Source organism: Neovison vison, chromosome 2 (assembly GCF_020171115.1).
Source record: "Neovison vison isolate M4711 chromosome 2, ASM_NN_V1, whole genome shotgun sequence".
Taxonomy (NCBI): domain Eukaryota; kingdom Metazoa; phylum Chordata; class Mammalia; order Carnivora; family Mustelidae; genus Neogale; species Neogale vison.
The window spans coordinates 68,618,972-68,644,209 of NC_058092.1; the positions used below are offsets into that span (position 1 = coordinate 68,618,972).

At 38.9% G+C, this 25,238-nt stretch overlaps 1 protein-coding gene across 31 annotated transcripts in view; it reads left to right on the forward strand.

Annotated features, from left to right (window-relative positions):
- The window catches only part of ADGRL2 (adhesion G protein-coupled receptor L2), a 613,413-nt gene that overhangs the window by 85,509 nt on the left and 502,666 nt on the right, over positions 1-25,238 (forward strand). For all 31 annotated transcript variants that reach the window (XM_044238562.1, XM_044238560.1, XM_044238559.1 and 28 more), the window contains one exon: positions 23,723-23,792. The gene's annotated coding sequence lies outside the window, so the exon portion shown is untranslated. The remainder of the gene's footprint in view (positions 1-23,722; positions 23,793-25,238) is intronic.

A 25,238-nucleotide genomic window follows, 5' to 3' on the forward strand; every position in this document is an offset into this window, starting at 1 on the left:
GACATTATTTAAGGTCAGAGTAGATAGAAAATCTGTGACCAGCCTCTACTTCTTCTATTAGGGTCTATCATCCTCCCTTAGAAATGTTGGCTTATTATTTCATAATAAGAGTTCCAGACATGATTTTCTTGCTACTAAGGTTGATAGGTCATTTCATTAAGAAAATCTGATATAGGGGCGCCAGGGGGGCTCAGTGGGTTAAGTCTCTGAGGTCAGGACCTCAGGGTCCTGGGTTAGAGCCTCGCATCTGGCTCTCTGCTCGGCTGGTAGCCTGCTTCCTCCTCTCTCTCTGCCTGCCTCTCTGCCTACTTGTGATCTCTCTCCCTCTGTCAAATAAATTTAAAAAAAAAAAAAGAAAGAAAGAAAGAAAAGAAAATCTGATATATTTCTAACCTTTTCTAATTTGAATGTTGTCATTGTGGGATCTGGTGACTTTTTATTTTTCTTAATTCAAGGGTTTTTTTTTTTAATTCAAGTTTAATGAATATATAGTGTTATATTAGTTTCAGGTGCACAAGATAGTGATTCAACAGTTCTATCCATTACTCAGTGCTCATCACAATAAATGTATGCTTAATCCCCTTTACCCCTTTCACCCAATCCCCCCCAGACTCCTTCTCTCTGGTAACTATCAGTTTGTTCTCAGTAGTTAAGAGTGTGGTTCTTTGTTTCTCTTTCTTACAAGTTTTGTTGTTGTTGTTGTTTAAAATAAATCAGTAATCCCCAAGTTGCTTTAGGAGATTTCAGTTGATATTAGCCTAAGGGCAACCTTCAGTCAAAGGTGGCACCATTTAGACACTTTCTTTGCGTAACAATACACACTTACCTTTTTTTTCCCCCTTTTTAAAAAGAACTTGTTTTAAGAGGCTCACTTGGAAACAGCTCATAGTAACAGACAATTTTGAAATGTTCAGATTCTCTAAGTGCTCTAAAACATTCACCTGAATAATCCGGCTCACTAAAGACTGAAAGCCATTCTAGCTATTTGTGAAAACATTGTGTCCAACACCTGGTTATCCAACAAATATGTTAGGACTAATCAAAATAAAATGAACCATAACATCTCCCCTCTAAAAACAATCAAAAAATGGATTTTAATTTTGAAAATTTTAAAGACTAAATAAATTTGAAATGCTGTTTTAAAATATATATTTCCACATGATAATATGCCCTTGGGCCTGGAAACAATTACCATAAAATTTTGTGGAGAAAACCCCCCACTGGTTTTGTGGTGGCATTTCTGCCATGGTTCCAATTAGAACTCCTATAAATCTTGGAATTGAGCAAATAGGGAAATAAAATCCTCATAAAATACTTGTCTGTATTCAAGCCGAAAAAATGAATTTGGATAGGATTCCAAGTCAAACTTTCTAACTTGTTGAAGTTGATCCATTATACCTGTTTTCCAAACTGTGGCAATTTACCTAAACAGTTCCAAGTTAGAATATATACTTCGATCTTTCCTTTTTAAATGAAATCATAATAATTTTGACCCAATGTAGCCATTTTGACCAATGTAGCCATTTCCCCACATTTGGTTCTGTTAGGAGTCACAAATAAATAAACAATTGAATTATTTCCTCCACAAATAATGCTGAGGCAGAGAATGCAGGGATCCTGGGCACTGGGAGCCAGGGCCAGACCAGGCAGTGGAAGTCCGCCTCAAAAGTGAACAAAGAAACTTTTGATCAACACCTTTACAATAGTAAAATGTAAGGTAGAGCACATTTACAATTTTTGGGACTGTTGAGCAGCAACCTCATAAAGAAAATCTTTTTTATCTTTTTAAATGTCATAATTGCATAATTATGAATGCTATGCAAATGATCTATTACTTGCTGAATGACGAATCCAAAATACTAAGCATCCTTAAACTTTGGAAAACGCATGAATACCTTTAGGACAGTGTTTTCAAATGATGGATAGAGGTAAATACAAATGCTTTCTGGAACCATGGGCAAAGCCTTTGAAGAAACTTTTTTTTTTTAAGATTTTATTTATTTATTTGACAGAGAGAGAGATCACAAGCAGGCAAGGAAAGGGGGAAGCAGGCTCCCCGCTGAGCAGAGAGCCTGATGCGGAGTTCGATCCCAGGACCCTGAGATCATGACCTGAGCCAAAGGCAGCGGCTTAACCCACTGAGCCACCCAGGCGCCCCTGAAGAAACATCTTTAAATAGGAAAATCCCCTGAGGAGAGACCTGACTCACTTTATAAACGAAAAATGCTGTCAAGAGGCAGAGAGAGTCCATCTTATAGTTTCAGTTCATCTAATCCCATCAGAGTTGACACCACTAAAGTATGTGTCTCATAGTGAAAGCATCTCAAACAGTGAAGGTCTACCTGCCTTCACTGTCTTCTAGAAATATGTTACTGGAAAAGGAAAGTATTCTTCGTCTACCCTAAGCAGTCCAGAAAGTAAATACACTCATAACTAGGCAATGTTTTTGTCAGTAGGCCTGTGATTGTAATGAAAGTTCATAATCCTTTCTTTTCTTGTAAATACTCATTTACAGATATTAAAATTATATACAGACAAGGAAAGAAAATCAGAAAGAAAAAAGAGAAAGAGAGAAGAAACCACTGGCCTATAATCTGCTTTTTGATCATTTACCAATAATGCCAAAGTGAAAACAGATAATTAAATTAGATAATTCTTTGGATTGGAAATACACATTTAAAGCACTCTGTTTGAAAACAATATCATAATTCTCATCAGCATATTAGATATCATCCTTCCTCCAAAAGACTTCAATCTCATGTCTATCTTCTATGCTTCAGTTTTTGTGAAAGGCTTTTTGTTGTTGTTAAGTTGTTAAGTTGTTGTTTTAAGTTTTCTATCTGTCCTCTGTCAACAAGCCATCCACCTATGTAAATGTCTGTATCTCTATCTTTATCTAGATACCTTCTAAAATTGGAGGAAAGAAGCCTTTTCAAATACCTTACCAAAAACCTCCCATACTAATAAAATCAAGTCAAAATTATAAGAAAATGAGTTCGTCTTCTAGGTTTGCAGCAGGAGACACCTCTACCCTTTTCACGGACTTCAACTCAGCATGATTTTCCATGTTTTCTCAGTGTTCTTTTGCTTATGAGATAAAGTGTGTTGTTTCATCCACCAACATTGCAGTAATGTTAACACAATGAGTTTTGATTTAAGAATCTTTATGTGGCATAATTATACATTCTGTCCAGGATGCTATTGACGGGAAGCAAACTATTTCTCTCCTTCCATTGTCACGCTTGGTGGAAAGGCCAGATGCGTCCAGTAGCTAAAACTACAAAAGAAGCTCTCCCAGGTCATTGGTGGGAAGTTCAGTATTACTGCGTCCCTAATAGCGGCTGCTTCTGTTTGAACTCAGGGTTATGAAAGATGAACTACATTAAAAGCTAAATCATTAAATATCCACTGAGTAAAAGCACTGTGGTGTGTTCCCTGCTTAAATCACCAGCATCTGTCTTCTCACATGCAAAGAGTTGCTCTTTACAATCATGCAGTGAAAACACTGACAGAAGGGCCAAGGCTGAAACCGCACAAAAAACCTCAAACAGCATCTTTTGGGTTTTCAGCTGGTGAGTAAACGATCATCAGCAAATATTCAGCAGTGGAACTAAAGCACAACATTGCATTTAACACAGCTATAAAATATTTAGGAATGCATAATCCCTTTAGAGCCTCAGTTTTTTCCTTCTATCATGTGTTTATTCTTCAGGAAAAGAAAAACAACTGTTTAAATTATGTCCACCTAATACCTCAGATTTACTGCAAAGCCTACAATTTGCTGGTTTCCTTTTACTATTGATCCTCCTGTTACTTATGGGGATGTGAACATCGTAACCTGAGATATAGCTCATACTTATTCAAAACTAAAACTGTACAGTAATAGATGCCGTAAAGTAAGGTTGCAGGACCGTTAGAAAAATTAGACCCTTCTCATCTACTTGAATTAGGTGGCAGAATCATCTCAAATGGCAATTATAACTGTGCTATCCACTCCCCGCTCGGCTCAGCTTTAGAGTGGTAAGTACACTCACGAGTGCAAGCCGTGTCGTAAGACAATGGTCTTTATCTTTATACCGCACGTGCTTTCATGGTGCCTTGGCCCACCGTGGGTTTGTACTATCCACCCAAGCGTTGGACCTGTCATGCCGGGGTCGTACTAGCTGCCAGTGTCATGGCAAGATACTGGAGGTAACCACAGAGCATCTCAACCACGTATTCTTTTCCCCTCCCCTGAATATACAGTCTACCGATCATTTTTATGATATGCTTATTTTGAAAATGTATCCTGTCATGTCTTTCCGACACTTGTCTCTGCTGGAAACATATTACTTTCTATAGACGGTAGAAAGAGGGCCTCTAAAGTGTTCTGAGTAGTTATACTTACAGACTCATTTCACTCAACAGATGAAAGGAAGAATTTTCTTTTCATTTCTATTAAAAGATGTCATAAAATTATTTTTGCATCAGTCGTAGAACAAATGAAATTGGGAGGAAAAAATTTTTCATGAGTGCTCTACTTATTTTAAAAATACCTGAAAGTTTAAAAGAGCACATTTTTTTTTAATTTATGTTCTTTTTTTTAAAAAAAAAAGATTTTATTTACTTGACAGAGAGAGAGATCACAAGTAGTCAGAGAAGAGAGGGGGAAGCAGAGGGAGAGGGGGAAGCAGGCTCTCCACTGAGCAGAGAGCCCGATGTGGGGCTCGATCCCAGGACCCTGAGATCATAACCTCAGCCAAAGGCAGACGCTTAACCATCCAAGCCCACCCACGTGACCCAAGAACACACATTTTTTAAAAATAATGATAAAAAGATGAAAGACACACATTTTTATATCTGTCAAACTTCGTTTTATTGGAATTGTGTTATTTTAAAAAAAACATTTTTTAAATAATGATAAAAAGATGAAAGACACACATTTTTATATCTGTCAAACTTTTTTATCAGAATTGTGATGTATTTTATCATAAGAACAAATCTACCTTTTCATTGTTCTATTAAATGGCATGTACATCCAGTAAGAATACCAGGGAATATCTTATACACATGATGCACTATTTTCTTTAGTGAAGAAGCAATTATACTCTTGTAATGAACTCTGAGGACTTGGAAGATCTTCTTATTGTGTAACCTTAGGAACATATTTATCAGCTATTGGCCACCATTTGCTCATTAGTGCTGTGGCAATAATAGTGCCAATCTCATATATGTGTGAGAATAAAATAATAAAATAAAATAAGTAGTTATCATAATACCTGGCACATATTAACCTCTTAGAATAAGTGAAATGTTGGTTTTGTTCCAAAACACATATAATATGTTTCAAAACTTTACTATGCAGTTTACCATGTTTCCTACAGCTTCTTCTCCTTCCCTGCTTTGCTAGGCATTTCCCAAAAAGACTTCTTTTTATAACTTCTCATTCCACATGTTTTATCCACTGGAAATCTTTCTGAGACCAACCAGCGAGACCAACTTGCAAATATATTAACAGAAAACATATATGGCATGCGGTTACCTCTTTGGGGACATAAATAGACAAATAGAAAATGTCACTAATGTCACAGTGTCATGTTTTAGAAGAAATACAAATCTCTGTGAATTGCTGGACATGATTTTGCTAACACAAAAAAGAAAAGACAATTTTCACAAAATTAAACTTAACCCTCTGGGACATGGTTATCCTCATGTTTGCTGCTTTTAAGATTTTATTGGCTTACACTCACATTCAGGTCAAACTGAAGATAGTCAAATATTACTTAGTAGCAATAGAGGGGGATTGAGGGTAAGGCAGGCATGTTCAGGACGTTGTCTAGAGCACAGAAGCACGATATATACCAATACTGTCTCATTATTGTGTTAAAAAAAGATACATCCAGACAACCCAGAATGTTCCCTGGACAGAAACGAGGCTTTAGAACTATAAGAGTTTGGGTCCTTAAGAGGAAGAAACATGAGTCGGTCCTAATTTATAGTGGATTCTGTAACACGGATTCTGAATACTGATAATCTAGCACAACTACAAGAATCGTTCAGTGCAGTGTTTCGAATCTTTGTCAATCAACTTCCTCTTATTTTCCCGTCCCCATAATAATGTTCTACACATCCACGTGCTGTATAAATAACAAAGATAGAAGCATAAGTATTTCACGGCAAAATGTTACCTGAAATGTAAAAAGAAACCACTTAATTAATTCTTAAACCACTCAGACTAATTTCATCAGAGATTAAGTCATTCAACAAGTTGTGTCATTACTGAAGCCAAGGTTAAATTGCTCTTTCTAAAAAATATAAAGCCAATCTTTAAAGAGCTTTACAAAAATGAAAGAACTGATTGATCTTGCCTCACTCTCCTGCTGAAAGAAAAGCGATCTATCCATCTACCCAACGTATCAGGCTCTCTATCTAGTTACTTGCTTTTTTCCGTACTGGTTACAAAGTTTCCAAGGACAATACATTTGAGTATGATAGTGCACATTCATTTCATATGGACACCTCAGTTTCTTCTCATTTTTTGGAGGAGGATGAATTTTGTCACTGAACATCCCAAACGTATGTTGCTCAAAAGGAGTCCATTGCTCACCAGCACTTACGGAAATCCTGAGCTTAGGTATCCGAGAGCCTGCAAAAAAGGATGAAGCATCACCCCCCAACGGCCATCTGTTGAGTGTTTTCCCGACAGCTGTATCTCTTGGCCATCACAAATATAGAGCATCACAAGAGGCATGAAGAAAGTGCACAGCCGTCAGACACAGAGGAAAATTCCATGTTCATCTGTGAAACAACATTGCTTTTAATTGCCCCATAATGATTTTCTAACAGACACAATGGTATGTAGTGCAGTCTTAGAGTTGATTTAAAGCACACAATAAACCACAGCGCAGCTGAAAAACCAATTGAGACTTCTTAGTGCCAGGAAGGTTTTTGTCCTACGTGAATACTTAAGAGCAATTTTCACCAGCTACTCTGTCCACAGTCCACTTTTACCAAAAATAACTGCCTCTATCATTGTGCCGGGGCAGTTTCGAAAAGTAAGTGCACATTTTTATTTCAAATATCAGTGAAGTTAAGCTTCGGTTTCATTTTTAATCTTTGGGATAGACAATTCTAAAATAAATTCATTGGCGAGGTGATGGCCCCAAATCTCACTTTTCTGATTTTTTTTTAACAGTAAATGTTTTTATTCTTAGCCTTCAGTGTAAAAGTCCAACCACCATCAGACTTTGCTTCTTCCAGAACATTCTCTGACACAATAATTGAGGTAGTATTGAGATGGAGGAATTGACTCCTCAGACACTGAAATCCTTGCCTTTTTAATGCGAGTCATTAATAACAACACTAGAAACTATTATTATTTGAGGCCCCACTATGGGGCAGTCTTCCTCTGAGGACTGCAGAGCCTGGAACTTGAAAAATTCCAGTCAAAACGACACTTTATGCGAAAGTGTGATACGCTGTTTCTGGGAATTCAGTTGTCAGAATATGATGGATTAATCAGCAGAGGCTTTCTAAATTCCCCCGCTCCATTCCATTCTGGAGCATAAAAGAAAAGAGAGACACAGAAAGACAGACAGAGAGAGAGAGAAAGAAAGGAACTTCAAAAGATCAACGCTTTTACACTTTCCTTTAATCCCATCATCGTTATTATAATAACCGACATATGTTAACCCTATCACATACATACACTGAACACAAACATACACGCGCACATGCACACACACTCACGCATGTACTCTAAACTCTCGTTTTCTTCACCAATTGCCAGATCTCACTTATTTGTACACTGTCATGTTACAACCTGTAACTGCTACTCAGTAGTGTGGCACCAAGAGGTATTTGGTGCCACACCAAATATTGCACCCAAATTAAAAACAAAAACAAAAACAAATCTGTGCAAAGTGCATTAGGTACATTTTGGACTCATTAATTTTCAGGGGAAGAAAATCTATGCCAAAATGAACCCCACATGCCATTAAGTGATATTTTTTGAGGAAAAAAAAAAAATCAGAGTCACCTACCCAGGATCCCAGATGGCACAAAATCTTGGAAAATACACTTTTGACTCCTATTACCTACATTTGTGAACTCTTCATAATGCATTCCACAAGCAGCTTTTTCTCCAATGCCCCGCTGTTTTTGGTAGTAAGGCCTGTCTATGGACCTAACTTCCTGGTTCCACTACTTCACTGTGAGTAACAATGACAGACAATAACTAATTGTGCTGTCACGTGGATGCTACTGTTACTTCTTTTTTTAATCCAATAGATATTTGCACTCTTGTAGTCTCTTATTTTCGGAAAACATTTTCTTGTTTAAAAAAAATTGGAGGGTGCCTGGGTGGTTCAGTGGGTCAAGCTTCTGCATTCGGCTCAGATCATGATCTCAGGGTCCTGGGATCAAGCCCCGCATCGGGCTCTCTGCTCAGCAGGGAGCCTGCTCCCCACCCCCCACCCCCGCCTGTCTCTCTGCCTAGTTGTGCTCTCTCTCTCTGTAAAATAAAAAAATGGAATATCTTAAAATATATATATATATATATATATATTTTTTAATTGCGTACACAATCCAAGAGGCACCAAGGAGCCAAACCTAAACTATTCAGTAATTTGGGAAGGGAGGAAGAGGGCATAAATAAGGCCTAAATCTGCTCAAAGAGTACTCCTTGTCCCTAAATCAGTAGTGGGACAGGATTTCAGCCTACCCTCAGTGCCTTGCCCATCAGAAGCACAACCCTCACTCCTACTGGGCAAAATCAGTTGCCTAAAGAACGCATACATCAAATGTCTACTTCCTTCAGGGGCATCCTCATCTATGACTAAAGCATTCTTCAATCTGTCTCTCTCTCTTAACATTTTATTTATTTATTTATTTATTTGACAGACAGAGATCACAAGCAGGCAGAGAGGCAGGCAGAGGGAGAGGGGGAAGCAGGCTCCTTGCTGAGCAGAGAGCCTGATGCGGGGCTTGATCCCAGGACCCTGAGACCATGACCTGAGCTGAAGACAGAGGCTCAACCCACTGAGCCAGACAGGCACTCCCAATCTCTCTCTTAAAACAATAGTTTCCGTACACCAAGCAATGCAGGCACTGTGGACCTTTTTTCTAATACGAGGACAATAAGGACCATGAAATTATATGCATCTAAAAATGGAACGAATAAGTACAGAGTGCCTCACAGGTACCAGCAATGTTTTGGATAGTGGAGAAAAAGGGGCAAACACATGATGTAAAGCGCCCGACCTTGTCTATTTTATGTTGTTAACAGGAGAGACAGATGAGCAAACACTAGCCCGGTAGTCACAAATACTGGGCAAAGATTAAAGCCGAGTAAGGAAACGGAGAGAAATGGAAGTAGGGAGGAGGGTTTGCCGGCCCCGGGGTCCGGGGGCTGGGGCTTTAAACAGTGTGGTTAGAGAAGCCCCGCCTCCTGTGGTTGGGTTTGAGTGGAGAGCTCTGCCAGTGTCGCAGGGAATAGACTTCCAGTCCCTGGAACGGCGGGTGCAAAGGCAAGAAGGTGGGAAGAGGCATGGTGTGTTTCAGGAACTGGCTGTTTCTGAAGGCCTTTGTGGCATGTTGGTGTACAAATTGCCAAGGCTTCGTTCTTGTAAAGGCTGACTCGTATTCTAAGATTAGGGCTTTGCTCCTTCCTCCCACCACATGTCTTTTCTTTAAAGAAATGATGTAAGATTTCAATGTTAGTTGTGTGTGTGTGTGTGTGTGTGTTTTAAATAGCCTGACTTGGCAATATAAAATGTTGGCAACCTTATGTTGTTCTTTTTCTTTCCTTCCCCCGAAGTAATTCATGAAATACAAAACTCTGTTAAGCTCTGGCTTAAGACGACATGTATTTAAAGTGCCAAGTCCCTTCCTGCCCCCACACCCGGCCCATGGAAAAGTCCATCTCAATGGGATCCTTCGTGTTTGTTTTATTTTACTAATGTTCGTACGTACTTCTTATTTTCCAGGTTTATTCTGAAAGAGAAGGGAAACACTGGGCTTCAAAGATGCACATTTTGTGTGTTTGGTTTATTTTAGTTTGTTTTTAACATGAAAAAGCGGTAGTAAAATCTATCCATGATTCTTTAATAAAACAGCATGTCAGCAGAACAGGTACGGGAAATGGGGCCCTCCCAAGATCTTTTATAGTCTGACATCAAAATTAAATTGGGATGTTGAGAACATCTGGGCCTCTCCTCCTTCTCTATCTCCCCCTAGGATTTCCAAGGGATATCCGTGTTTGTTTTGTGTTTTTGTTTTGGGGGTAAGGTGGAGAGTCTGGAACTGTTTTTTGCTTTTTTTTTTTTTTTCTTTTTTCTTTTTCTCTTCAAGGGGAAAAGAGAAAACCAGATATTTTCAAGGGAATTGACTAGTAGTGGCCAGTATAACAAAGAAACCCCACTAAGCCTAACCACAACCTGACAGAATGAAAAGTGACTCCAGAGCTGCCACTCACCACAAATCCCCACGAAACATGCCAGGAAATCAGCCGAAAGCAGTAGAGAGGCTGCTTCTCAAGGGCCACAAACATGACCCCCAGAGATTCTTCTGGTCCCATTCAAATTCAAAGCTTCAAAAGGAGGGGGCTGCTGGTGGTGGTGGAAACTGGAGACTGAGAATTAGCAGCCCTGTGATCACTTTCAGGGTTATGATGAAACTGATTTAAAATGCAAAACCGCGTTCCATTGTAAACACCCAGGCAAACTGGAAGCTGAGGAGAAGTAGGATTTCATTTAGTGATTTTCAATTTCAGGATTGCAACCCTGGGGAGGGTGGAAAGATCCATGCTATTTATTTTTCCAGAACTGAGATTGCCTGTTCTTTTTTTGTAGGATCAGTGAACATGGACTGATACATTACTTCTTTGGGCGTCCATGCTAATAAGGCATACTTCCCACAGAATCTGACAGAAAGGATGAATACTTTGCCCTGCTAATGGTTAATTTGTAGTGGCATGTGTATTTCTTGAATGTTCATGAAGTTTTCTAATTCATCGGCGCACAATTGGGCTTTTTTTCCTCCCTTTACACAGAATGAAATGCCGAGAGGGCAAGAGGTTCAGGGTGTTGTATTATCCTTCAGCCAATGTATTTACTACCCAAAAGTTATTGCTAATTTTTTTTTCTACCTCAGGAACAAAATTGTTTTTCGGCAAATAATTTAGTACTGACCACACTTTCAAATGTTTATTACTGTCGAATCTGTCGCAGATTGCATCAAGCCACAGAGATGCTAATCTATCTCATGTATTTGAAACTCCTCTGGGAAACATATATTCGGGCTTACTGCTGAGTGAACATGACTGTTAGGATTATAGAGACCATACAGAGTGAAGAAAAGCAGCATCGCTTTTCTGACTGGAAAGTAAACAATAGGGTGATTGTTGGCTTACACGTTGGGGCCAATAGCCCTACTGCTGAGGAGCTCTATGTAAAAACCAAGATCAGCAAGCAGTCTTGATGTTTTCTTCTTGGAGTTGGATGTTGTCAAGGATTCAGATGAGCCACCCCAGTGAGTATGCAGGAAACAAAACAGGATATTCTTGTTTAAGGACTGCTTTCTGTAATTATGTTGATTTTTTATGCGACACTTGAACTTTTAAAAACTCAAGGATGCATAAGAAGTACTCCAGAGGAGAATAAATGATTGGGATTTTGTCTTAAGTGAAATGTTATCTTGCGTTCTTAACAAAATTAACTTGTTTGTATTTGTGAGTGGGTCTATGAATTAAGTATACTTAGACTATGCCTGTTTTGTCTCCCTACCTCTCCCCCTTCCACCACCACCACCATTTTCAAACAGGAGGTCAAGCTGTCTTTGGAACATCTTATTTCCTGCTTGGAAAAGGCACTGGATTGTATAATTGTCTGACAGGAAAGTTTCAAGAGTACCAGGAGTTTCCCCTGGAAGGCTTGAGGGGGTAAATGTGCAGCATCTATAAAGTTCTTTCCTTGAGCGATCATGAGCTGTTCCATTGTTGTGTATACAAAGTCTTCAGAATGGAAACAGCTAAACTAAATTGTAAATACTCTAAGGAAAAGCGGCTTTGGAAATATGTGCTGTGGGCTTGCTTGGAAACATTGTACTTTTATCTGTCCTTCCTTGCTGAGGAAGGAACATCTGGTTCAGCCACTTGCCGGTGAATGCTATCATGCTACAGACATCCGGTTACTCCTTTCCCACCCAAATATCAGTTCTGTGTATAAGACACGGGATGTAACATATTTGTATGCCAAGAAATCTGATTTGGTGACAATTATTTTGCCCTTTATTTTAACAAAATTACTTCATGCTCCTTTTCTTTAATCAAAATGCCATGCAATTTCCTATTTCACTTGAATAATTCTAATAATTTTACAACACAATGAAAGGATTATAGATTAGCACAGGTCAATCTCCTCCATATTCTCCTTATTTTTCTTAAGATTCCAATCCACAAAAGGTCTTGGACCACATAATACTTCCGGGTCAAGGACACCACAAGGTCTCTTTGCAAAAGCACCCCGCTGAGCAATCATATTCCAATGGCAGTGTGCCCTGAGTTTTAACCATTGTGATTCAATGGAGAAAATGAAATGTAAACTAGATGTTAACTGCCGACTTTAGACACGCTGAGAATGCTGATTTCACTCTAGGGGTGAGGCTTATAGGATAGAATGTAAAATGGAGCTTGGGAGTCACCCTGACTGGGTTTGAATGCCGATTCTACCATTCCACAAGCAGATTACTCAGCATTTCTTTCCCTTGGTTTTCTCCTTTATAAAAGGAAGATCATAATCTTTCTAATTATGCATTACTGCATAACAAAACATCCCAAAACTTGGTTTAGACCATGTAGGTTTATACCAGCGATTTATTATTATCTTTCACTTTTCTATGAATGACTACACTCCATTGGGTGGGTCTCATTTGGGGTTGGTTATTTCGTGGGGTCAGATACTCACTGGATAGTAGGCTTGAGGGGGCTGGCCATCCAATATACTTCATTCCCACTGTGGGCTGACAGCTGACTTGAGACTGACTTTACACCTCCTCTCTCCATGTGGCTTGAGCTTTCTCACAGCACGGAAACCTTAGTCCGACTTCTCACATGGCAACTCAAGGTTCCAAAGGAAAAAGGCTGAAGTCCAGACCTACCCTATTGTCTTTTCTGCCCTATTTATTCATCAAGCAAGACACTACGGCCAGCTCAGACTCATAGGGAGAGAAGATAAACTCTACCTCTCAATTTCAGGAGTAGCTAATGATTTCCCGCCATCTTCAATCTACCACAGATACCATATCTACCACATAGAATCTTGTATACGAATTAAGTAATTCATCTATGGAAAGTTCCTAGACCAGTGTCTGACACTAGTAATATATTTTCAATAAAAGTCAGTTATTTTTATGTTCTAGTCCTGACACCATTATATTCTTCTTCTTCACATTTATTGCTATTTGAATTTACTTGGAATAATGTTTGTATATATATATATATGGGTTTATTTTCTCTCACCTATCCAAATATAAACTTCACAACCACAGTGACTTCAATTTTTTTCCCCTCAGGGCCTAGATAAATGCCTGGTGTATAATAAGAGTACCGTGAATGTTTGTTGAATGAATAAGTGAGCAAAACCCTGACAAATATAAAACTTGGATGTTTGGTTGTGGAAAATGGGAGTGTGATTGGGGTTGGGGGAATATTATGATCAGAGAGAAGAGTCAGAGAAGATTGACATTCTGATTTATTTAAATGTTTTAGAAATTAAGATATCATCTGTTATCTGGCATAGCTTTTAATTGAAACTGTCTTAAGAAACACAAATATATGAACAAGTCCCACTTTGCCTCCAGAACAGCCAACAACTGGCACGATTTGAAAACCGCCATGCGCCACCCACGGGCCTTAGAATCTGACAGGCCTGGGTTTAAGTCCCTGCTTTGTTATGTGCTTATCTGCTTGCTTACCGACCTGACAAGTTTTTGTAAACTTCTCTGTGTTGTAAATCTGCAAAATCAGGCAGCAAGGCATACCTCATGGGGTTCCTATGAGAATTAAAAACAATTGACAAAGGGTTTCAACACAAGTACAGGACACAACTGATAAACATGTACTAATATCCAAAAATATTGATGATAAAGAAACTATTGATATGACTTTGAATATACTTGTACTTTATATTAGAGGGGATGGCTTTTCAGTTTTTATTTTTCAAAAAGTCCTCTTATGTTCCAGACCCATTTTAAAATAATATGAAGTTCACTTTTGATGAATTCAACATTCAATCTGTAAGCGTATCAATCCGTAAATTAACCCCTCTGCTCCACCCAGTATTTGACACAGGAACTGAAACAGAATATTGCAGAAGTCTTAACAACCATGTTAAAAATAAATATTTACATTTATCAAGAAAAATTGTGACATCAAAGGAAGTAAACATCATGTCCAAGGAACACTTCCTAGAATTCAAGGGGAATGCCCCCGCCCCAACCCCTTCATGAGGATGTCCAGAAGTCAGTTACTTAATCAACAGATGGTACTGGTTGAGAGCTCAAAAAATTCAAAGCACTCAGAACTTTAGGGAATTTTTTTAAAGGAAACCACTTCTTGGTTTTCAGTGTACTTATTTAAAAATAAATTTGCCAACCAAGATAAACTGATAAATATAACAATTTTCTTTCCTCAACATACACACACACAAAATCAATTCAAGACGAGCAATTTATGGATACACACACATACTTCTATAAATTCATAGTGAGGAAATTGGACAAATTGTTTTCTGTTTTATTGTTTTGGAAACGCTCTCAAATATTTCCTACATTGAAAAACTGCTCTAGAATATGTGGAAGATAGACGCTAGAAAAAAAGGACTTAATAGAGAATCAGTCACGTGTCTTTGAAAGGACAATATTCAGCACTGATATTGCATACGGCCAGCAGCTAGAGAGTACAGCACATATTCCATTCTCCAAGGAACAGAACCTAGAGCGTGCACAAAGCAAGCACAGTTCAGTCCTCCAACATGAAGGGGAAGGTACTTGCAAAAGTCACAGTACAGCATAGTAAAATGTAATTGATTTGTTTTCCTTTGGGCAGGGGAGGATGTACAAATACAGGTTTGATACCAGATAATGGCAACATGAAAATTACATGTGCCTGAGAAATAATAGGTGGTTATTAAATATCAGTTTTCTTTCCCTCTTTCTTCTGAACTATATTTTCTTTTTCATCTATTACCTCAATGCCCGAGCTCTTAGCTACAGGGGCTGGTATCGTCCTATGGTTCTTTGTTCTCAAGTAAACAAACCTAATCTCCATTAAGCATTAACAACAGCAGGTCAAGGACCAATGGTTCAGTCAAGAACCAATATGCGGAAAGCAGAAACTCAGATGAAATAAATACAAATAAAATTCATCTGAGCATTTCTATCGTTCCATGTTTAGTTTCTTCATGATCCATATATCACAAAGAGAAGCATACCAGAGCTTAACATGAGAGGGGGAACTCTCGTTATTCCCTATCAAGATCTGATTGGACCAGATTTATATAAGGCTTCATATGGGCAGAGGTTGAAGTTCATGCCACCACTATTTTACGATACAGATGTGCTGACGAAAAGGAATTTTTGTTTTGTTTTTTTTCCCTCCTTCCACGTTTTACCCCTTCCAAAGATTGTCTCTAGTTCTACTCTAAAACAGTAAATCCAAATGGCATGAATTCTCCACAAAAGGCATACCCAAACATTTACCTCTTGCTTCCATATTTATAGTAATGCTCACTAATACCTATAGTTTAGATTGTCATTTACTCAATCTATCCAACCAAGACAAAAGCCCTTTAGGGGAATTTAACTGTCTAGTCTACTATTTAACCTCATGAACAAAAACACTGTGTTGCCTCACTTAAAAAGATTCATTGCAAGGGTTAAGGGCAGATGAGAAGGGCGTCTACAGTCTCCTGGAATCACAAATGTACAAACAAGAAACTAATTTTTCTCTACTGTTTTTACAAAAAAGGGGGGGAGGGGAAGCTTTTTTTTCACGCTAGGCAAACAGCAACTGGTTTAGTCTCTTAAATTTACATCTCCTAAGTAGTGTCAGTATTCAGGCAGATTAGTTTAACAGGCCTTGTGTTATCATCCAAGGGGGAAGAAAAAGGAAAATATATCCAAAGTCATCTGGTTAATTGGAGGAGGTGGGGAGACGCAGTTGTTTCCATTAAGTTCTTTTGGAACTGTTGCAAGATCCACAAAATCTGTTTTTAGCTCAGTCATTCATCCTCTTGGATGTGTGATGTGTTTTCAATTTAATGATAATTGCCCTTTCCATTTCTTTGATAATTGCCCTCTCTATTATCATTTATGGAGATTCAAATTATAAATCAAGACAAGACAGCCAGAAAAATATTATGATTGTCCCTTCTGAGGCCACAGCAACTCAAGTAACACTGCCAAAGTCTGAGAGTTTGAGCCATTTTCATTTGCATGTATCTGAACATTTTATTTTAAGGTCCAGTGGTTTTCCTAAAGAGGAGGTTGCATGACAATCATAGGACTGAACGATAATGGACACAGAGAATATAAGTTTAGCTTCAATGCAACAGTTATAAATGTGTATTTGAAACCAGAAGCTTGTTCTCCTATTTGAACCCGAAGGTGAAAAGTGGACCAGAAATGTTTGCCATCAGTCACCTGGTGTCTCCACGGTTGACACTGCACAGCCCCACTTCCACCAAGTTTCTCTCTCCTACTCCTTTTTGGGGGAAAAAACAATGCCTTCTTCTCACTGAATACCCTCAATGATCCACAATGAGATAAGTACAAACACATAAGTGAGGTTTTATCTACAAGTCCAGGAACCAATAATAAAAATCTGCACCCAAGAATGGTTCTTTGAGGCGGTGCAGCTTGTACCTGCTCAGGAGACCCTATTATTAAGTTTTCAGGAGTTTGGCAGGTTGTCTGTTCCCCCAGAATCACTATTAAAAATTAATTGTATACATTTTTATTTAAATACATTATATTAAAAACAAAGTCAGTAAATACACAGAACTCACCACTTCCTAATTATTGCAGGACCTTGCACTGGTTTCTGTATTCCTGTGGGTGTTTTTGCTTATCACATTTGAATGTTAAAAATGCCATATCATGGTGTGATCGGGAGCATCTCTTTCCAGTTGTGCATCGGTAACTTGGGACACATGAGTAGCTTAAAATCCATGATGGCGATTATACTGCTAATATAAAAAGGTGCTACAAATCATTACTTTTTCCCCCAGAGAGCTAGTAGTTAAAAATTTTGCCGCCCACTCTCTCTGGACAGTAATAGAATTTTGTGAGAGGGAGGACCTTGGAGCTGGGATGATCTTGGTTTCCTTGGAGCTCAATTAGGAGCTGTATGATCTCGGGCAGTATCCTTAAACTCTCTGTGCCTTAACTTGTCACTCTCCTGCTTAATCTCCTTCAATGCCTTTTCACTACTCTTAGGATAAAGTCCAGAGTCCTTAGGGCTTCGTCTCCCTTCTCTTTGCCCCAGATTTCTTTACTCCCTGAATCCTGTAAGTTCCTCCTGCCAAAGGACCCTCACATCTGGAATGCCCTTCTTGCAGATGTAAAAGGTAACTTTCTCAAGGTAGACTTCCCTAATAGCAACCCCCTGTATCTCCCACATAGTAGGTTAGGACACTCGCATATAGACTTTCACAGAATCCTGAGCTTGTCCTTACAGCACTTGTCAAAAGTATTAACTAAACTGTTTCATAGGTCATCATTTGCTTAATATGAAAGCCCCCTCTGTTGCCCATGTTTCTTATGCATGTTGCTTTACTTCTCAAGTTCAGGCCTATGCTTTGCTAACCGAACCACTTAAATTTAATCTGTAAAACAATCAGTTTTAATAAAGAGCAACCCTCTTTTCATAATCCCTTGTTCTATCTATGAGGCACTCCAGCATAGTCTTAAAGACAGGGTCTCTGAGTCTCTCTCTCTTATGAGCTGTGTGGCCTCAGCAACCTCTCTGTAGCTTCATTTCCTAATTTATGAAGTATGGTTAATTACAGAATCTGCTCATTTGGGGTCATTGTGAAAATGAATTGAACTGACTTCCCGTAGAGTGCTCTGAGCAGTGTCAATGACGTAGGAATCAGTATTTAACTGTCTGGTATTATTTCTACTTGCCTTCCCTCTTTCTCTTTCCCTTAATGACATAATTTCCCAGAATCCCCACATCTATGGAGGCCCCATTCTTCCATTACCTTGAGGATTATAGACGATCCCACAGCTTTAACGGTCTATCAGAATAACACCCAACTCTCTTGCGCTAGTTTCTCTCTTAATTTATACTATGACAGTCCTAGCTACTTATGTCACCTCCATGAGAGTTTTTGATACAGAAAACACAAGGTACCACACCCAAATCCATCATTACCCCATCACACGAGTGGGGTCTGACATCCGTATCTCTGTTAACAGCCTCCTGATTTCTCCAGTGAGGCTCCAAGTTTCTAATTTATCTATGTCTCTTCTCTCTCCCATACTGCACATCTCAGCAGTTGCCAATTTCTATTGATTGTCTCTGAAATACCTCTTGCATCTTTTTCTTCCTTTTAATTCCCACTGCTCCCACCTAGTCTAGGTTCTCATTAATCTCTTTCTTGTCTGGACTATAACAATAGCCTACTCTCCAATCTTCACAGCTCTAGACTCAGCTTAACATAACAAGTGCATTCTTCCAGAATCAGACACTCTTAAAACACATGTTTCTCTCCTCCCTCCCTTCTTCTCTCTCAGTTGTGTGATGTTTTATGTCTGTCTTTCATCTGTGAAAGCAGAGACCTTGACCAACAAGTTCACCTCTGTATCCTCAGTATCTAATAGTACCAACAAGAACTGTTTCTTAAACTTAGTACTACTACTATTAAATATTACTATAGTATTAATATACTATATTATTAATATAGAATATCACTATTAAAATATACAATCAAATGTTAAACACTGCTCAAAGTATTTGTTGAGTTAATTATTGAAGAAATCTGTTTTCTGTCCTTGCTCTGATCTATAGTACACACACTTCATCTACTTAAATTGGATTTCTAGTTAATTCACTCCCTTGCTCAAATATCCTCAGCCCTTCCCAATTGATTGCCTACCGCCGTATGTCCCCTTCCTGGAATATGAGGCCCCAGTTAGGAGGCCAGGCTTGCCTCTCTGAAAGCTCCATTCCACGCAGAATATTTGGAGTTGCTGCTGTTTAAATTAGGAAACTGATAATATTAGTTGTGACCTCAAAAGCCTCCCCAGCCTACATCATGCAGCAGAACCAAGAAAGCAGCCCAGCTAATCATCCCCAACAATTACACTTGCTTCTGAAACCGAAGTTGCAGTTAGTTAAGAATTTTAAGAGTTGATCATCATAGTTCCAGTGGGAGCCACGGAAAAGGGATGTACCTATTTCAAGATAACAAACTATTAAGGCTGCGGAATTTTCGCAAATCCTACCAAAATAATTTTGCCTTATTTAGCTGTAAAAGACAAAAAAGATAAGACTAGAAATTTCTTCTAGTTTACTTAAATTCATTACACTTTGCCTTTTTTTGTCTAGATAAGATAGCATCGGATGCACTTTTTCTCTAAACTGGCTTCTTTTCATTCTTGAGCTTTTTCTCATACTGAATTATGTACTCTCTGCTCGGTATATACTCAGAATTATAGTTTCTCTATTTGCATCTTGATGATCAAAATGTTGTTTTCATATTACTTGGAATTTATTTCTTCTTGAATCTCATAAATTTCCCCCTAAAGCATGGTTTAAAGAATACTCATTCTAAATTGATTGTTAAAGTTCTGGCCTTGCATTTTTATTTTATTTTATTTTATTTTGTTTCTTTTGAGTGTTCTTTTAATATTGATACCACTTCTATTAGCCTGGATAACAGTTACTCAGATAATGGGGCACCTGGGTGGCTCAGTGGATTAAGTCTCAGGTCAGGTCATGATCCTAGGGTCATGGGATTGAGCCCCGCTCTGCAGGGGGCCTGCTTCTCCCTCTCTCTCTGCCTGCCTCTCTGCCTTGTGATCTCTCTCTGTGTCAAATAAATAAATAAATAAAATCTTAAAAAAGAGAAGACATATATAAACTTAATTCTATTTCTGTAATATTCTAAATTATCTGACATAGTGTACCTCAAAATTTTAAACCACATGTCTAAACTGTCAATTAAACATTGAAAAATTTTTGAACCCTGCGTTTTCAAATATAAATGCCTATTCAAAATATAGAAGCCTGGGGGCGCCTGGGTGGCTCAGTGGGTTAAGCCACTGCCTTCGGCTCAGGTCATGATCTCAGGGTCTTGGGATCGAGTCCCGCATCCGGCTCTCTGCTCAGCAGGGAGCCTGCTTCCCTCTCTCTCTGCCTGCCTCTCCATCTACTTGTGATTTCTCTCTGTCAAATAAATAAATAAAATCTTTTAAAAAAAAAAAAAAAAAAAAGAAGCCTGGCTGTCTGTTCAAAAGCTGTACTCATTACTATAGTTACCAAAAATTACTAAGTTACCTTTGATCCCTTAAAGATAGCATAGTCTGATAGCCAATATTACTTCATCCTACAAGATAAGCTTCTTTAAAAAAAAAAAAAAAAAAGATATTTTATTTTTAAGTAATCTCTACACCGGAAGTGGAGCTTGAACTTACAACCCTGAGATCAAGAGTCTCATGCTCCACTGACAGACCCAGCCAGGTACCTCTAAAAGAGCTTCTTTATTACAGATGAAAATATCCCTCTTTTACAAAATTACATAATCAGGTGTTCATTATTTCTACGTTAACCTCATTTCTACTAGCTAATGGTGAAATGAAGAAATTGGCAAGAAAAAAACTTTAGTGCTACTTTATTTCTAAGATATTATGCTCATCTGGAAGTGGACTTACCCAGGACATTATGAAGCCTGAAGATGAGTCTGCCTAGCAAACTTTCCTTTGTTACTCATTGTAGAACCCTTATAGCTATGTTGGACCCTCATCATAAAACATGGTGCTAGGGAGAAATATTCAGTGTTAGACTTGGTTGAACTGCATCCAAGAATCGTCATTTTGATGCAAGATCACATGGAAGAAGGACGTATGTCCATTTTCCATCAACCATCTTTTTTTTTTTTAATTTTATTTATTTATTTGATAGAGAGAAATCACAAGTAGATGGAGAGGCAGGCAGAGAGAGAGGGAAGCAGGCTCCCTGCTGAGCAGCGAGCCCAATGCGGGACTCGATCCCAGGACCCTGAGATCATGACCTGAGCTGAAGGCAGCAGCTTAACCCACTGAGCCACCCAGGCGCCCCTCCATCAACCATCTTAAGATCAAGCTTTGTAGCCTCCTTCAGCCATCTGGTCAAAGCCTTATGTAGTCATAAAACACTTTTAAAGTTTACCATCAAACTTAAAATTTGTCGAAAAACTAAAAATTACTGGTCTCCAAAACTTACTCTCTTGTTCTCTTACTAGTAATGTATACATATAAAAGCATAAGAAAACCATATTCAGGACACCTGGGTGGCTCAGTTGGTTGGGCGTCTGCCTTTGGCCTGGGTCATGATCCCGGGGTCCTGGGAGTAAGTCCCTCATCGGGCTCCTTGCTCGATGGGGAACCTGCTTCTCACTCTCTGGGAACCACACTCTCACTCTCTGACAAATAAATAAATAAAATCTTTAAAAAGAGAGAGAGAGAGCCCTGTTCTTTGCCACATATTTCCATCAAGGATACGAGTGATATTTATAAGTCCCTTTACATTCAGGAAACAATTATTACCTCATCTAGCCTCCAAAATGCATAATAGTTAGCCAATCTTGGAATTCTATTGTTTAAAATTCACTAAATACTACTTTTTTTTTTTTTTAAAGATTTTATTTATTTATTTGACAGACAGAGATCACAAGCAGACAGAGAGGCAGGCAGAGAGAGGGAGAGGAGGAAGCAGGCTCCCTGCAGAGCAGAGAGCCCGATGCGGGACTCGATCCCAGGACCCTGAGATCATGACCTGAGCCGAAGGCAGCGGCTTAACCCACTGAGCCACCCAGGCGCCCCTAAATACTACTTTTTTAATAGGCAGTCATTTCTTGGTCCGTTCCCTTATTAAACTCTGTCCCTTTTAGGCTAGAGACAGTGCTCGATTTTCTTTTGCAGGTATGAATCACTTGATGAAAAACCTGTCCATCTACACACTGCTGCATTAAGAATTAATCTTAAGTCTTCAGAACCTACAAATAGTACCTTGACTTTTAGAGCCTAAAGTGAGCATAGTGGAGAACAGTACTTAACAGACCATGAGTTGGATTTACCATCTCAGTGTTCTGAGAAACCATAGCTAACTGCCACATAGTACCGTTTCTCTAAGTTAGCATTTCACTCCTTGCAAAATATTTTTGACTGGAATCGACATGTGCAACAGAGAGAGAGAGAAAGCTATTACTGGTAGTAAAATAAATGCTCACCGCTTGAATGGTAATAATCAATAAAAAATATGTCTTCCATCAAATATGCACAAGGTAAATTAAACATACTCATTTTATTAAGAGAGAAATGAATACTTATCTTCTACAGAGATGGAATGAATGGTCTGGAGTCTTCCCATCACGTGTGCAATGTGGGTTAAACATAGTGTCAGGGGTGAGAAAATAGTCAGGAGGCCCATTTATGGTGCTTTTGCAGAGGTTCAGAGAAGTAGCCACTGGCTTCTGAGGAAAAAGATCCCATTACCAATATAAAAAATACAAAGTTTCTTCCCTGTCCACCAATGGTTCGCAGGCGCTTTCTTTGTTTTAGGACATGTGTTATGTTTCTTTTGAAACTTTAATCACTGTCGACTGATCCTAAAACGAGCTGGGTTAACCTTTCCTTACGCTTTTGGAAAAGAAGAATGGACAACTGAAAAACACACGTGACTCCCAAAGACCATGAAAGCGAACACAGAGTTTGTGTAATCTGTGTGTTTTTAATACATGGCTGTGGCAGATCTGAGGGATATGGTTACCTAAAGAAAGAAGAAAAATCCTCTGAGCCATTTTATTATGTACATTTAAAATGTTTCTTGCATTCACATTAATATTAACTTTATGACCTACTCACATCGTGGTATAGTCATTGAAGAAGAAACCATGCACCCTCCCTTCCCTGGGTAAAGTCTTGCTTTCTGATTTGCCCTCGCTCACATCTGTGCTTACCAAAGGAACAGATGCTCAGCTTCCAAGGGTCTGACTTTGGCCTTTTCCTTCCTATCAGTAGAGCAGGAAGAAAGGGGGTTCCCAGGTGATGGTGGCAGCTTTCCAATGGCTGGCCTGGGCTTTCACATTTAAAGTAAGCAGGTGGCATCAATGGACAATCTAAAGACTAACAAGATAAGAGTGCAATTGATCTTTTTATTAACCAGTGCCCCCAGGTTGGGTAAGGGGTGGAGGGAGGGAAGCCTGCTCCTCCCTCCTGAGTTCAGTTACTTGGCTCAGTTCCAGAAACATCTTAAACCCGTTCTTGTTTTTGTCTGAGCTGATCCTCAAAGCGTAGGGATACCGACACAGATACCCCATGTCATCTAAATTCTTTCTTCTCTGAGACTCCTAACCAGTAAATGCCTTTATAATTTGCATCTGACTCAAAGCAATATTTTACGTACATTGAGAATGTATCTTTAATCCTACTGACATTCTTTCCATGTTGAATTTGAACGGTGGGTTGTTTGTTTTCCTTCTAGGTCTCAGACATCTCAACTCTGAGTCACACAACTAGTTCTGAAGAATATGGAGCCTATGTAGATTCATAAGGTAAATGATTAATTTCAAACTATGACACAATGGATTCAATTATAGTATGAAATCCAGCATTGTATAAATGTGTTGTTTCTCATTCATCTATTGGAGATTGGGTTGTGCTTTAGGTTGGCTCTCTACAGAGTCAGGCTCTGTACTGTGTGTCACTTAAAGCTTGCTATGTACCTTGAATTTTTGTAAAATTTTTTTTATGATCTTAGGGGACACCTGCCCTGGGGTATGTCAGGACATTACAAATCACATAGTCAATTGGAAAGTGACAAGAGCCGTTATTTTCATACAGGAAGCCCAAAAGTATTGGGATGCATTTCTGTGTTGAAGTAGTAGGGTTATAAACTATCCTTTTAAGACCACCTCTACCACAGGCGAAGTCAGACGAGGAAGTACGTGGTGAAGGAATTTATAGAGGATGGCCTCATATTTTTGTTTCTCTAGATCAGTCATCATTTGCTTTCCTGCTTGTTAAATGATTGTTCATTTCTAGAAGGTATCGAATCTAGATGAAGGTATGTACAGGATCTTTGATATCACCTACAGCGAAGTGGTGAGGAGCCTGGGCTTCAGAGCCAACCTAAATTCAAATTGTGGTTCTGCCATTTACTGGCTATGATACAGTGGGCTTCTATTTTCTTAGTGCCAAAGTGGGGGAAACCATAATACTCGCTTCCAAGAGCTGCGGCACAATATAAACAAATGAGTAGACACAAAACATTTGAAATATTGCCTAGCACCTAGTAAACACTAAATTTACTGATTAACGAAAAGGCTTTCATTCTACCTCCTCATTTTGTTTCAGCTTCTTAATTTTCCTGTCCAGAAACTTGGTGGTTGTGGGAATTACTAAGGGAAGCAAACTCCCAATTCGCTCTTAGCAGCCTCTTTTCTAAAGGAGATATATTATACCTTTCATTTAAATGCCAGGAAGGGAAATAATTGGCATCCCATTGCCCTTTGAATGGGTCCCTGGCTAACCCTAGGTGGTGTGACGTGTAAAGTGACCTGAAGGCAGGGTGCCTGTCAGCTCTCCAGCACGGTGGAGTGGGAGAATCAATTAGAAGACTCATAGCCATTTCAGAAACATGCAAACATCAACTGGCATAGAGTTTCAGGAAGCAGAATAAAAAGGGATCTACAAAACGAAAAGCCTTTCAAAGGGATGGAGGCACCGTTCTTTCAAATCACAAACGGATGATTATGATCCCCATTAGAGCTTAATGAGCCTATATATGGCTAATGACTTCATCTCTCCAGTAGATTTGCCAGTAGTCTGTGTTTCCACTGGTATCCATCCTTCTCTTCTAATGAACGTAACCATCCTGCTAGTTGGTCAGAACAAGTCACTGGATTTCTTCCTCTTCCATGAGCAAAAGCATGTTTCTAAAATCTGCCATCCACCAGTTTCAGAACTGAAAGGAACAGAACACAGAAAAGAAAATAAAT